Source organism: Artemia sp. Qi Xiang Cuo, chromosome 18, assembly GCF_049724085.1.
Source record: "Artemia sp. Qi Xiang Cuo chromosome 18, ASM4972408v1, whole genome shotgun sequence".
In the NCBI taxonomy this organism is placed as follows: domain Eukaryota; kingdom Metazoa; phylum Arthropoda; class Branchiopoda; order Anostraca; family Artemiidae; genus Artemia; species Artemia sp. Qi Xiang Cuo.
The window spans coordinates 7,362,648-7,378,077 of record NC_142811.1 but is presented as its reverse complement, the minus strand read 5'-3'; positions in this window follow the sequence as shown (position 1 = coordinate 7,378,077).

Below are 15,430 nucleotides of genomic sequence, written 5' to 3'. Positions count from 1 at the left end.
TAATACAAGCCAACGATTCCGATATTGTCTTACTATCAGTACAATACTTCTAGCATCTTGTTAATCTTAGGCTCAACCGCCTCTGGGCTAAGTTTCCGTCTTACTTCATACCTATTCATGCGTCAGCATAAAAACTAGAAGGGACATTTTGAAAAGCCTTACCGCTTGTCCATAGCTCGAGTGGATGTAACATTACAAGCTTTCTGTATGGAATTGGAAAGGTCCGCTTTTTTTGAGCTGCAAAGTCTTTGGAAACTTTGTCAGGGTCTTTAGGGGATGAAGTTCTAGCCCTTGCAGAGAAGCCATCATCTGTGCAAAGTGATGGTTTAGTCAACGTCTGTAAGCAGCTTGTGGTTACAGTGTATGGCAGAAGTGCGACTAACTTCAATAGTCTGAATGACATTTTAGCACATTTTTACCCAAGATTGGAGGATTTGCAGCGTTGACCACCAACTGATATCTCGTTTCTGCTTCATTTGAAAAGGTACATGTTCCAGTCACTGATTTGGATCCAAAGCCACAAGTCCCGTATTCATTTACCTCAAGCTACCAATATGGGCTGGAGAATTGAAGATCCTGAACTGAAGCCAGACCTAGTTTCTACGATGCTGCATGGGCTAGCATCACTTTCTTTTTGCAACTGTGACAAGACAAGGTGCAGCTCGCGCTGCAAATGCTCCGAAATAGGTTTGTGTGACAGCACATACAAGTGTGGAGCTGACCCCCAAAAATGCCTACTGTCCGATGTGAATCAGAACGAGTCCGAAGATAAAGATGAAGAAGAAAAAGAGATTTTAGCCACAGTTTCATGTTTAGTTTTAAATATTTGATTTTTATTTGTTTTGATATTAAACTGCTAAAGCAGTCGTCTAAACCTTACTTTCAGCTGATCATGACAGTTACCATCTACTACTCAATGGCCGTTGACCCCATCCAACCAATTGGATCATTGGCCCTTCCTATGCTGAGAACTAAAGAAAATATTGTATTAAATCAGCCTTAATCACATCTGCTCCACACGTTCACATAGCATTACCCACTTGAGGCTCGTATATGAACCTAATTAAACCAGGTAGTATCTATTAGTACAGTATTTGTATTTTTTTTCCTGGTGCAATAGATTAGTTGTATAAAATATAAAGACATGATTTGATTCAGTAAAGATCGGTCTATCCTTTGGTGAGATAAAAATTATAGGTTGTGTTGAAAATATTTCGAGTAAAACGCTACTATTTAGAAAATATTCTTTTCTTGGGGGGGGGGGGATTTTCTTGGTAAAACGCTGATATATTCGTACACATTCAAGTCTCGACTTTGTTTTTATTAACAACGTGTAAAGAACATTCTAACGGTTCGAGTGATGTGCAGTTTGATTCGTTTTCATTTTTTTTAATAGTTAAAAAAAAAAAAAACCTGGTCATGGTAGGCTAATTTCTGAAAGCTATAACGTTATTTAGAAAAAATAAATAGTCGCTCAAATATTAAGATTTTTTGAAAAAGAGGCACATGGTTTGACTCGTAATGACGAGCAGAATTTAAATAAAGCATAAAAAATATTCTTATGTAGGCAAAAATTTCCCGAAAACCGAAAAAAAACTAAGAAAAAGTGTATTAAAAAACCATGTTTTCAAAACTAAATAGGGCTTAACTAAAAAAGAAGTTTGTGGGGAAAAACTACAAACACCAGGTGAAAGTAATCGTTCTTAAGATTCAGAATATGTCAAGTTTATAAAGTTTTCAGTTTATTTTGCTGTGTAAAAAAAAATCAAGAGCAGTATGACGTCATTACTGGCCAAACTTGACTTAATAGACTAAAATTACCGTGTAATACATGAGTGCGAACTTGTGCACCCCAATATTCGTTATCAGCACCCTCCAGTACCCTAGAATCCACCCTCAAACCAACTGCGGCGAATGTGAGCCACCCCTTGAAAGATAACGGTCCATGGATCACTGACTATTACTTTTTGAACAATTTAGATTTTATTCGTTCCTGTGCTAAGAGGTGCTAATTGGAGGGGGGAGGGGGGTCAGGAGAGGTAATTTTGCTCTAAAACATTTGCTTTTCTTAGATTAGGAGAAATCTAGAAGCTCGGTTTCTGGGTATTTTCATTGAAAAATTCGAACAAAATTACCCTTTCCTCTAGATTTTGAAACACACATTTTTTTTTGTATCTTCATGCTAATAAAAATAAGGATTTACCTGAATTGACAATGATCTAACAAATTCGACTTCAGATCATGATTCTAATATTGCTAATCCGAAAGAATTCCGGACTTCAGAAGGGTTCACTTTCGGATAAAACTTCACAAACGATACAATTTCACATAATTTCCCCATGATTTAGCAGTAGGCAAGTGCGTATCTAGAATTTTTGTTCGTTGGGGGGGGGGGGGGGTTACAAAAAAACGCATCAAAAATTTGTTTGTGTGCATTTTTGTCACATTTTTACGAGTCATACAAAAATCTGGGGGAGGGTGGGGGGGTCAAATCTGATAAACTAGCTCTCACCCCTGGATGCAGCCTTTACACATAGAAATTTATTTCGTCTAAATATTACAAAGAACATAATTCGAGCTTCTTCTTTTCATTTAAAAGCTTAACGTCAAATTAGCTTAAACTTATCCCCGGGTTCAAACGTCTTGGTTTTTGTTCTATTATTCTTTCAATATAATTAATTAAGATGAAATCAGGCTTGAAACGCTGGAAAATACGGTTCAAATCTATACATCTTCTTAAATTGTTTAGTCAGGCTAGTCTAAAAACAAAGGTGTACCCTTCCCCCGAACACACTCACCCGAAGACAGAACAAGTTGGAACCAGTTTATTGCCGCACAACGCAGTGTCAGCATCCTTTTGTTCCCTTTTTCATGGGTCTGTTTACCAGCATAAAACAACTGTAATTTGTTTTTGTGCAATTTTTAGGCACCTTGTCAACAGCTCAGTTTTAGTGCTTATTAGTGCTATGTCGAGTGTGTCAACAAATATGTCTATGTCTTTCTGTTTTGGGGATTTTTCACCCACGTGTCTTTTTTTTATTTGGCGCCCGCTAAGACCAACAATTACAAATGAGTATCTTTTTTATTACAAAGTGAATTTCTAAGTTTGTAACTATTGTCAATTAACTTTGTAAGATACAATATATGGTTGCGTCAGTCAAAAAATTCTTTCACGCGTTCTATATAAATTCTTTTCTGATTCTTATTTGTAAAAGATGGCAGTACTTATCGACGCTGAATAGAATAAGGGCAGTTTTCGCGACATGGGAGGCCGATCTAGAATCGCTTTCATGTGTTATTGTAGGACAAGAATAACTCTCCGTTCGATTTTTTGTGACTGGAATCGCTTTCCGCTTTTTCGGAAAATGAACTCAGACGGATCGGGAAAAGTGAAGCTGGAAACCAGATTTCTGATGTAATTTTTAAAAAGGCCGAAGAACGTGGAAGCATATTGGTACGTTAAAATTGGATAAAATGGCTACATATAGGTTTTGAAGATTATATTGGCACGAATGAAGAGGACTAGCTCATACTCCAACGTATAGGTAAGCTAGATAGTGGTCCTTAATTCAAAATCTTGAAGCAAGGATTTTAAAAAATCTAGGATATGAAGTGCCAGCCTGCTTGAACTGCTATGAACTGCTTGGGTAGGTTGGCTTTTGTATCATCTATGACATTCACTACTTGAATTAATTACATCCATGTTCAATATATTCAGATCTTACGCTATAACAGACGTATTTCACTAGTTTTTGTGGTCCAAGTGCCGTCTTTACTTTCCGCTTTCTCGTTTTTGCTTTTCAGCAGTTTTTGAGACGTCCAACTGACACTGGCGGATCCAGGGGGTAGAGAAGACCCCCCAAGATTTTTTCTGCCAGCCTCTTATCCTGTTTTTTTTTACTCTTTTGTTTAGAATAAATTTGTCAATTTCGTCAATTATTGCCATTTTTCTTACATTGGCCCTCGTCCCCCAAGATTTTATTCATTGGCACCCTTGTCACATTGGGCCTCCCCCAAGTTTTTGCTCTAGATCTCCTCCTGGCAACTGGACAGGAAAGGGTTGCCGGGAATCTCATTAAAACCGCCATGTAATTGATAACTAATAGACATAGGGTTTCTTAAGCTGTTGCTTTATTTAATCAATAAGGGTGCATTTTTTCCAAACTAAGAATAATTAATAAAATAATTAATAATAATAAGTAGTAATAATTTACAGTTAATGCTTATATTTTATGCTGCTGGTCACTTTCTCATTTAACAGACACTGACATTTTTTGTGTTCTGACATTTTTTTTTTGTATTTTTGTATTTCAAATATTTTTATAAATTATGTTGTTATATTAATTTTAATACTAATATACATTTAACGGTTTACCCATTATCTTATATTTTTATAAATATAGATTGATGCTGTATTAACAAGCTTGCTGATGCTGAATTTCAGGCTGAGAGTGAGACTCAACGAAACTAAATATTTTCAGTGCTGGATATGAGTAAATATTAAGATTAAAGCGATAGCCGTAATTTCGTAAATTAAATAAAAAAACAATTTTTTTTTAACTGAAAGTAAGGAACGACGTAAAAATTTAAAACGAATAGAAATTATTCCGTATCTGAAAGGGGTTGTCCCCTCCTCAACGCCTTGCTCTTTACACTAAAGTTGTTTATTGTTTAAAAAAAATAAGAGTTGTGAGAAAGTCAAACTTTAGGGTAAAGAGCGAGGTTTTCATTGAGGTTCTATAACTTTTAGGGGGTCTTTCCCCCTTTTTAGAAAATCAGCCAAATTTTCTCCGGCGCGTAAGTTTTGATGGGTAGGAATAAACTTGATAAAAGTTACATATTTGAATTCAGCATTGAAATCTGATTCTTTTGATGTATCTATTGGTATCAAAAACCGTTTTCTAGAGTTTCGGTTACTATTGAGCCGGGTCGCTCCTTACTTACAGTTCGTTACCACGAACTGTTTGAAAAACAACCACAGTCAATAGTAACCATAATTATAAAAACAAATTTTGAAAAAAGACTGCCTAGTGAGAAATAACTGACAATTAAAGCTGATTCAGGAATGGTAACTATTATTTTACTAACTAACACCAATATCTCAGTGCAGTACCTGTGCAGTACCTGAAGCCAAAGCAGCTGCGCAGGTAATCAACACCTTTTGGTGCTATTTCTGGTGTTGAAAGGCTGGAAATCATAAAAAGGGTAACATTATAATCTCTGCGGTCAACAAGCCCTAAGCCTGAGGCTTAAATCCTCCCTTTTGTATACTCCCTTCTCAAACCCCTTAATAAGTTTTATAGATCGTCTACTTACGAGCAGAACTGGTGGGATAATGCTTACCTAGCTAAAGCTAAGAACTGGTAAGCTAATGCTTACCTAGCTAAAGCTAAGAACTGGTAAGCTAATGCTGCATCGTAGAGTGACGTTTAGTGGCTCAATGGTTTTGATTATGTCAGCGTGTTTTTTTAGATTTGTCTTGATAGCGTCATTGTAAAGTACCTGGGTACCAAAAATGGCAAAATACCAAATAACCAAAATACCAAAACGTGCCGTGTCTGGAGTTTAAAGGATGGTAGCATAGAAAGGGTAGTATTGTAATGTCCATTGTTGAAAATCCTTCTCTGGAAGTTTAAAAACTCCTTCTTCGTAAAATTCGTTTTTAAGGCGTTTCTGGAAAAACACGTAATCCGTTCTGGAAAAAAAAACGATGAAAAGAAACAATTGTCAATATTGGCTTTGGAAAATATTTGAGAAAAATCAAAAATTTGGAAAAATGACTTGAAAGGCTGATGTCTCTTTTTTTATTCTTTCTATTTCTTCAACCCTAGCGGGATGTCAAAAAATCATAGAAAGCTGTCTAAGAGCTGATTTGAAAGCTAATACTTATACTTATGTATATGCTTAGCATAAATTTACCTGACGGCACCAGTGATGACTGGCATATGGAGCCAAAAAAATGGCGCTTGTTTGTGTCGTGTACCAATGTCGTGTCTCCATGGCCAAAGTCCTTAACCGGATGAATAAAATCTCTTTCTTGAATGCCGCCCAATACTAGTCTTTTTGAAAAATGTAAAAATGAGTTTTAGGTTAAATGTCATTGCTGTTGATGGGTTGAATATTCAGTTTTTGTATTTTATGTAAAAATTTAATCATTTCAATTTATAAATTGCAAACAATTTTTTTAAGTTAAAAAATATGATTTGTTAAAAAAAAATGTAAATAGCCTGTGTAAAAACAACAAATTGGAACATTACATTAAGATAAATTATATCATTATGTTAAATTCGTCAAACTGGTCAATTTGTCATTATTTATGTGTGATAAAATATGTTAAATAAATAGAATACAATATAGTAAACTTAAAAAAGAAAATAAAGTGCGTTCCAGGTTTTTACAGATCATAAAGTAATAAAATTAAGTCAAATTTGGAAAAACAGAATTCTAAATCTACAGGGGCAAGACATATGTGACTATATCAGTCTTATCTATATATGAGTTAAATTATATTTTAATGATGCTATGACTTTGGTTTGAGATTATGGTATTTTGAGATATATTGATCTAAAAAATTATTCATCTATTAATGCTTGGTCATCTTTGAAGTTATCTCACAATGTAGATTCATTTATGTAGCTCAATAACTCTTGAATCTAGCGGAAATTCATTTTTTTTATACTTTTATTTAACAATTAAATAAAAATAAATTATAAATTAATTAACAATCATTAGTTTCGACCGTTTAGATATGTCATTAGGTCTGTTTTTTCACTCATCAATGTGCTAAGATCTTACATCTTTTGTCAGAAAAAGCTTAAAAGTGAAATCTTTGAACTAAGATCTTACATCTTTTGTCATTTTTGTGCAAATGTCTTTCATCATTCTGCTCTGATCAGCGTTCTGAGAAGAATGATGAGTAGATCATCAAAGTTCTCTCATCATTGTTCTATATGGCAGAACAGTGGCGGTCTTCACACTTTTTGCTAGCATCAGTTAGCTGTAAGATCTTAGAACAAAGATGAGTTAAAAAACGATAATCTTTACAGAAAGATGCAAGATCTTAGATGTAAGATCTAAGTGCTAAGAAACGGCCCTATTCTTGTCAATTATTCAAAAGTCTATAGGGCCGTTTTTTCACTCATCAGTGTGCAAAGATCTTAAATCTTTTGTAAGAAAACGCTTAAAACTGAAATCTTTGAACCAAGATCTTACATCTTTTGTCGTTTTTATGCAAACGTCTTTCATCATTCTGCTCTGATCAGTGGTCTGAGAACAACGATGTTCTCTCATCACTATTCTATATGGCAGAAAGATGGCGTCTTTCACGCTTTTTGCTAACATCAGTGAGCTTTAAGATCTTAGAACAAATATGAGTTAAAAAACGATAATCTTTGCAGAAAGATACAAGATAGTAGATGTAAGATCTTAGTGCTAAAAAAACGGCCGTATTCTTGTCAATTATTCAAAACTCAATTGTCAATTATTCAAAAGTCAATAGGGCCGTTTTTTCAATCATCAATGTGCTAAGATCATACATCTTTTGTCAGAAAACGCGTAAAAGTGAAATCTTTGAAACAAGATCTTAAATGTTTTCTCGTTTTTATGCAAACGTCTTTAGTCATTCTGCTCTGATCAGTGGTCTGAGAACAACGATGTTCTCTCATCACTGTTCTATATGGCAGAAAGATGGCGTCTTTCACGCATTTTGCTAAGATCAGTGAACTGTAAGATCTTAAAACAAAGATAAGTTTAAAAACGATAATCTTTGCAGAAAGATGCAAGATCTTAGATGTAAGATCTTAGTGCTAAAAAAGCCCTATTCTTGTCAATTATTCAAAAGTCAATAGTGCCGTTTTTTCACTCATCAATGTGCTAAGATCTTACATTTTTTGTCAGAAAACGCTTAAAAGTGAAATCTTTGAACCAAGATCTTACATCTTTTGTCGTTTTTATGCAAACGTCTTTCATCATTCTGCTCTGATCAGTGGTCTGAGAACAACGATGTTCTCTCATCACTATTCTATATGGTAAAAAGATGGCCTCTTTCACGCTTCCTGCTATCCTCAGTGAGTTGTAAGACCTTAGAACAAAGATGAGTTGAAAAAACGATAACCTTTGGAGAAAGTTGTAAGATCTTAAACGTAAGATCTTAGTACTAAAAAACAAGCCTAATATTGGGATTTATTTAGATCAAATGCCGGAAGATTGCCATCTACATGTCAGTAAATAGACAACGCTGTAACTAATATTGTGTTATTGACCGCTTTCAGGGAGGTTTTTGATTTTTTTCATTGTTACACCCATAGAGTATACCCACGGAAATTCATTGGTATACCCATAAATCAATAGGGCCGTCTTTCACCCCTCAAAGTGCTAAGATCTTGCATCCTTTGTTAGAAAACGCTTAAAAGTAAAATCTTTGAACTAAGATCTAACCTCTTTTGTGGTTTTTATACAAACGTCTTTCATTATTCTGCTCTGAATAGCGGTCTGAGAACAATGATGAGTATATCATCCAGTGTTGACACTTGACCGATACCAAAAAGCGGTGCCGGTCGATGAAAAAAGCAGTGTTCTTGCGGTATCCTTTCTACCGAAACACGGCATAATTTATGGTATATTTTGATACCCGTAATGCAAATACGTTTTTTTAAGTGGTAGATTTTACCATGGACTTTGATCAAGAAAGGTAGAATAAGAATGAAAAGAGACATCCCCCAGATACCCACCCCATATATAAAAGGGAATAATAAACCCCAATGATAAATTCGTATCTTTTTCCCACTTTCTGGCACTGTCACCCGTTCTTCATCACTAATAGCTCGTCCAGACCATCCGTTCTCTTGAAAATTGGAAGCAGGATAATCTACTCTTTTATGTTTTAAACTAGATTAAAAGTTTAGATATCAATATTTGTTTTGTTTTCGGAACTTTCTCCAGAAATAATGTGTATACTGTCGTTTTTGTCCCATTTTTCTATTTTTGGATCCTCTCATTTGCTGGTCTTAAAAACGAAAAAAAGAGACAAATGTGCGAGTCTATACTGCCAGTTTTCCACCACATTTTTTTTTTAAGAAAGTAGAGAGTTTGACACATTCTAAAAGACAAGAATGCTAGATTGAAAATTTTATACCAGCTCAAAAATATACAAAACGACATTCTCGAACCAAATGGTCATTTTTTTTCCACTTTTAAGTTTAGACGCTTTACACTAAAGAAGTAGTTTTTACACAACTTACTTGCTTAAAATATATTTCAAAAAAATTAATGTAAACAATAATACAATTTGTAGTGGTGTACAATTTTCAACTTTTCGAGGGAGCATATTATTTACTTACTTAAAGAAATCCTCAGCAAGGTTCGGTTTTTGATTTATCAGCATGTTTTTACTCCATCTTTCGCCCCAAAGTAAAGACGGTTGTGACACCCTTGTCTACATAAGCGCCAAAGACATAAGTGTTTGAAACTTTTTTTTTAACCCTCCTCCTCCTTCTTTACCGAAGCTTGACTCCATCCCCGGGACAAACCATAGTTAAAATGAATCGAAATCAAATGTTGAAGGTGTTTGAAGACATGAGAACTAGGCTTCAAAAGATTGCATCTAGCTTCATATGCACTTACTGGGTTTGTGGTTACCTTAAGGCCATTTTTTTATACCAAAAGTAACTCTTATAGCTTTTACGGGAGGAATAACGTATAATGTCCCAGAGATGTGGCATTGTCTGAAAAAAGAGAGGGAAAAATAGAAAACGAAATGGCTAGCCAAAGAGCTTTACTATGATCACGACTAGATTTTAATGACAATTATCATATTAGATACTAAAACGTTAAAAGGAATCATTCGCATAGGCAGTTTAAGGTCACTCGGTATCAGACAGCGTGGTCATGCTCGTCAACACCTACAATGGTCGCACTATGCAAAACATTTTGATTCACAGCAGTGCTGTCACTCGAGTTTACTTTACCGTTCACTTGAATTACACGTTTAACAATTCCCAGTTCTAGCTCCCCCTTGTCATGGCTTGACCTACCTTTTCGCTGACGGTTCAAACCACATTCCACTTTTAATGTCAACGAAAGAGTTAGCAAATGAATCTGCTGACGTTTTATCGAACTAAAATGATTTTGCTGACGTTTTATTGAACTAAGATGATTTCGCATGTCAGTTTTGACTTTTGACAAAAATAAAAAAGTCAGTTTTGACAAAAATAAAAAAGGCGCTCAGCAATGACATTCGACATTGCGAATGAAAAAAGTATTGTATCAATTTTGAAATGTATGGAAACATTACTTCTCCAGTTGCAGATTTTAGTGCAAGGATATGGCACCAATACACCACTATGGCAGATTCGTCCAAATATTCGAGTTTCAAAGCGTCGGATAAAGTTACACTCGATATGAACTACCATTCCGGGTCTATCTTTCCCTTATTCCATATGCCGGAGGTATAGCACTAAAAGAGTTACTGATGACTAGGAACTCTTAGCTCGTAACTAGAGGGGTAAGAAAATAGAGGAAGTCATTTATCGTTTCAGAGAAGCGGAAACGATCTAGATGTGGTTTGATGTTCACATATGAGAGATCTTTAATATACAAAAAGAGTCGCATTACAACGTGTGAGTATCCCTCAAGTCGTGAATACACCTTGTAGAGTTTTCAAATGAAAGCCAACAGGTGGGAGCCAAAGCAAAGAATATGTGTTATTCCTCCTGAGTGAAGACTCACATATATTCATTCCTATATGCATCTTGTCATTTCGCACTGTGTTAAAAGGGATCAAAAAAATTTTGCATAAATCTTCTAGACTCTTGGATTTTTGTTTTTTACAATTATGACTTGAAACCAGGGTATATTAATGACAGCTAAATTTCACAACTGTAACACATGGTTATTTTTCTTCAGCAAACCTCTTAACTAAGTGATTTACTCCCATTGGTGCTCCAATCTCCAATCTAGTTTTGTATGGGAACGCCCGTCTCCTTAACATAGTACTTCCCTCCAACAATTAGACTAAAAATAAAAGATAATGACCGACGACCGAACTGTAACAGAACAAGTAAATATACCAGTAGATCCATTAGCACATTACAGTAACATGCACAAAGAGTGTTTTTTGGCAATAGACTTATTTGTGTGGCTCTTTCCATTTACCCGCGCCCCAGCCATTTAAACATTTGCCTCTCAATTACTTGGACTATGTGTCTTGGCTTTTCTCTGTCTACAATTAGCCATGTCTTGATGCAACCTATGCAACCTGCAAAATACTTGATAACTTCAATTCAAAATCAACGGCCTGACAAGTATGTGTCCAATAAGAGAGTCATGCATACTCCTGCCATTTATTCGTGCCCCAGCCATTTAAACATTTGCCTCTCAATTACTTGGACTATCTGTCTTGGCTTTTCTCTGTCTACAATTAGCCATGTCTTGATGCAACCTATGACTCAGCAAATCTGCCCATGGCATACTTTTCACGATCTTCAGCAAGTTGTCAGTGACCTAATAGGGTATGTCATGTTCAACAAGAAACAAGCCTTGCTTCAATAGTGGTCTCCTTTTCGTTTTTGGAAAAAGTGATGAACAAGCGGCAGAGTCTGAGAAGACGAAGCAATCCATGCATTTTGATTAATTCCTGATAAATAAAGGTTACAGATGGGCTGTACAACTGAACCATGAAACAGCCTAGGCTACATGAAGGAATAATTGGCTTATAACTTGCTTCCTCTAGACAGCAACTCTTCAACTTTGCATTCACATATGATTTGAATGAATAAAATGCAATAAGAAATCAGGTAAATTAAGCAACAGATAATTTTCTATATTATGGAATATATGTTTTGCAGGAAATGAGTGTTAGAGTTCCGCAGTAGCCTATTCATCCATATATCATTAGAAGTAGAGAGCAAACATTTGTCCCTTTTCCCGTACGGTTACATTACTTAGTATATATTCAGTGATAAGTCTGTTCGCGGTATAAATACGCTGATCAGTCATTTCGCTGTACAAATGCGGTATGCGGTATAATTAGAAAAAAAGGCGGCATTTATCTCGAAATTGTGGTATGATAGCCTACCACAAAATGCGGTATAAGCGGCAACATAGATATCATCAAAGTTCTCTCATCATTGTTCTATATGGCAGAAAGATGGCGTCTTTCACGCTTTTTGCTAACATCAGAGAGCTGTAAGATCTTAGAACAAAGATGAGTTGAAAAAACGATAATCTTTGCAGAAAAATGAAAGATCTTAGAAGCATGCATGCTTAGATGTAAGATTAAACTGACGAAAATGGATAATACTGATAGATAAACAATAAACTAAAACAATAAAATCCAAAAAATTATAAGTTTACAGGACAGTTATTTACCAATTAATGCTTAGGCATGTTGAAAAACGTTAGTTTCAAGAAATGATAGATAAGACTTTAGATCGTTAAAACTTTTTTCTTGAGTCAGGGCAGCATCCAAGATTTTATTCAGTGGCTTGGGGAGTATTTTTTCGGGGGGGGGGGATACATAACACTTTACAAAAATACATCAAAAATTTGTTTATATGTATTTTACTTTTTTATGTATGTTACTTTTTTATGAGCGGTATGAAATCGGGGGGGGGGGGTTAAACCCCATAAACTGCCCCCTGGCTAAGGTCTTGCCTGGACTACATTTTGAAAATTATTAACGGTTGGTGAAACCTTGTAAAAGGTTTCTGTGAAAAAAAATAATGTTCTTTCTACAGGAAGTGGTCTGTCTTCCTGTGTCCATTTCCCCCTTTTTACTTGGATCTTTTTGGTACATGACTGATAAGAATTCTGTTTAATTCAATGCCTTGCTATAGATTTAGGATTTACTATGCTCAGGGTTATTATTTAACGACTACTACTAACAACTCACTGCAGCACCAAGCCGCTTGAGGCCGATACAGCTACGCACGCTCTCCTCCATCCTAATCTATTCAAAGCCTCTCTCTTTACAACCTCCGGGTGGTTCCCATTTACCTAAAATCTTTCCTTACGACATCCTACCACTCAAATTAGGGACGTTTTTATTTAACAGATAAAGCACCATTTTGGAAGATTTTTTTCACATACTGATAAACGTAAACTTCGTTCAGCATGTTTCCAATTTGCAAAATATTTACTTCATTTACCCCCATGGACCTAAATTCAGCATTAATCAGTAATTATACAATCGTCAACCCAACAATAGCTCTATCAAAACGTATTTAGAAAAATAATATCAAAATTAGTTTTCATCCATGGTATCCCCTTATTATACAGTGATATTTAAAGTTGTATGTATGTAAGAGTTGTTCAGTGTTTTATAGATCTCCTGTATTAATTGTTCTGATAAATATTGTGATATCTTTTTTTTTCTTTCTCTTATTCCTTTTTTTGTCGTTTTCTCTATGTACTCCGTCTCTACTTCCATGTAAATTTTCATTAAACTCTACCAAGTTGTTGAAATTCTACTTTCATGTCTACTTTGTCTCCAACCCCTACTTTCATGTAAAACTATAGTATATGAACAACACTAGGATGTTAGGTTGGGTATAAATGACGGGATCACTCCGGTGACCTTGGATGGTTATGGATCCCTTCACCGCCTTAGGCCCCTGCCTCTGGCCCTATCCTCCAAAGGGGAATCCTGCATGCGCAGCCTCAAAATGGTGTAGGGTCGGACCTCTCGCGTGATCGCCTAACCTGATCCGTGTCTGCGAGCAGCCTTGCAGGGTTCCCATGGCCTGGGGAACTCTGGGTCAAATGCATTCCCTAGAAACATCCAATGAAGAAGCTAACGAACAAGAGCCCAGCCCAGGCTATGTTATTACCAGCAGGTGATGCGTCGGAGGATACGGCGCCTCCTTTGAAAAGTAACAGAGTCACCACCACTTTAACGATCTATACTACGGCATTCCGGGCAGGCAATCCGTCGAGGGATTTGGCACCCCCTTCGAAAAGTAAGCGAGCCGACCTCATCCTGACAAAAGGACAATCCCTCTGTGTGGGATGTTGGAACGTATGCTCTATGAAATACTCGACAACACAGTTATTTATTGCTGGCAAAGCTTTACGTTATGGACTTGATATTCTCTGTTTGACTGAAACACGTGTTAACGGATTCGTCGAATCTCAAGAAATGAACTCCAGACATTGAAGCTTACTTTCAGTTTCTCAACTCAGGCTCCATGGACGGCTCGGCACTCAGCGGAGTGGGCCGCCTCTTCAGCCAAGAAGCAGCTTCTGCCTTACTCAAATGGGAACCCATCTCTGCTAGGACAGCTAGAGCCCGATTCAAAAGCCGCTTCTTTAATATATCTGTCATTGTCATATGCCCCAACCCAAGCTGCCCCTGAACCCCATGCTGATATCTTCTACAACTCCCTAAACGCAACTCCACGGGAGGTTCAAAAATAGATCTCCTGCCCATTGCTGGGGATTTCAACGCGAGAATAGGCCCAAAAATGACCTCTGAAGAGACTGCAAGTGGCCCCTTTGGCTTCGGAGTTAGATGTCATCGAGATACCCGGCTGCTAAAGTTCGCAATACTCAACACACTTGGTTTAGGCATAAACCTTCTCATCTGATTACACGGAGGTCCAGAGACGGAAGAGCAAGTGCTTAACTTGACTATATCCTCATTATCCAAACGTTGGGAATCCACCATCTCAAATTGCAAAGCCTACAGAGAGGCAGACAGTGGGTCTAAAAACGGGTCTGATCACAACCTCCTAAAGCTCTCGATGAGCTCTCGCCTGCCTACGAGACGGAAAACAGGGTCATCCTGACGCCTACATTTATCCAAACTCAGGAGCCCACTTGTAAAGGAAGATTTTAGAATACAACTGTCTAATCGCTTCTCTAAACGTGAGGTAGAAGAGCCCAAGGGCATCGAAGACGAGTGGCAGAGCTTTCGTGATGTAATTAAAGCATTTGTCGAATCCACCCTAGGACACCAAAAGCGACAACATAAAAGATAGATATCGGAAAAAACGATGAAGCGGGCAGAGAAAAAGCAATCAAATGGGTTGCCCAAAAATCCGAAGAATTTAAGAAGCTCCGAAGAGAATGCCCCCTATCAGCACGGAAGAATAAATAGCTCTTCTGGGGAAATATTGCAAACAAAATGGAAGATGCTGCTAAGAGATCTGACACCCGAAAGCTATTCTAGCTTCTTAAGGAAGTGAAAGGAGCTGAGAGAAATGTTAACATAACATCAATACAGGATGAGAACGGCAGACTCATTACTGTAAAAGATCAAGTGATAGACTGCTGGAAAGAACACTTTGAAAATCTATAAAATCCTCCACTGCTATCATAAGTGCAGCCTGTCCTTGGACGAACATCCCTGGAGCCGACCACCTAGTGCTTCGTTAATATCAACCCACCTGACCTCAAGAAAACCCAATCAGATATAAAGAAGTTAAAACGGCAT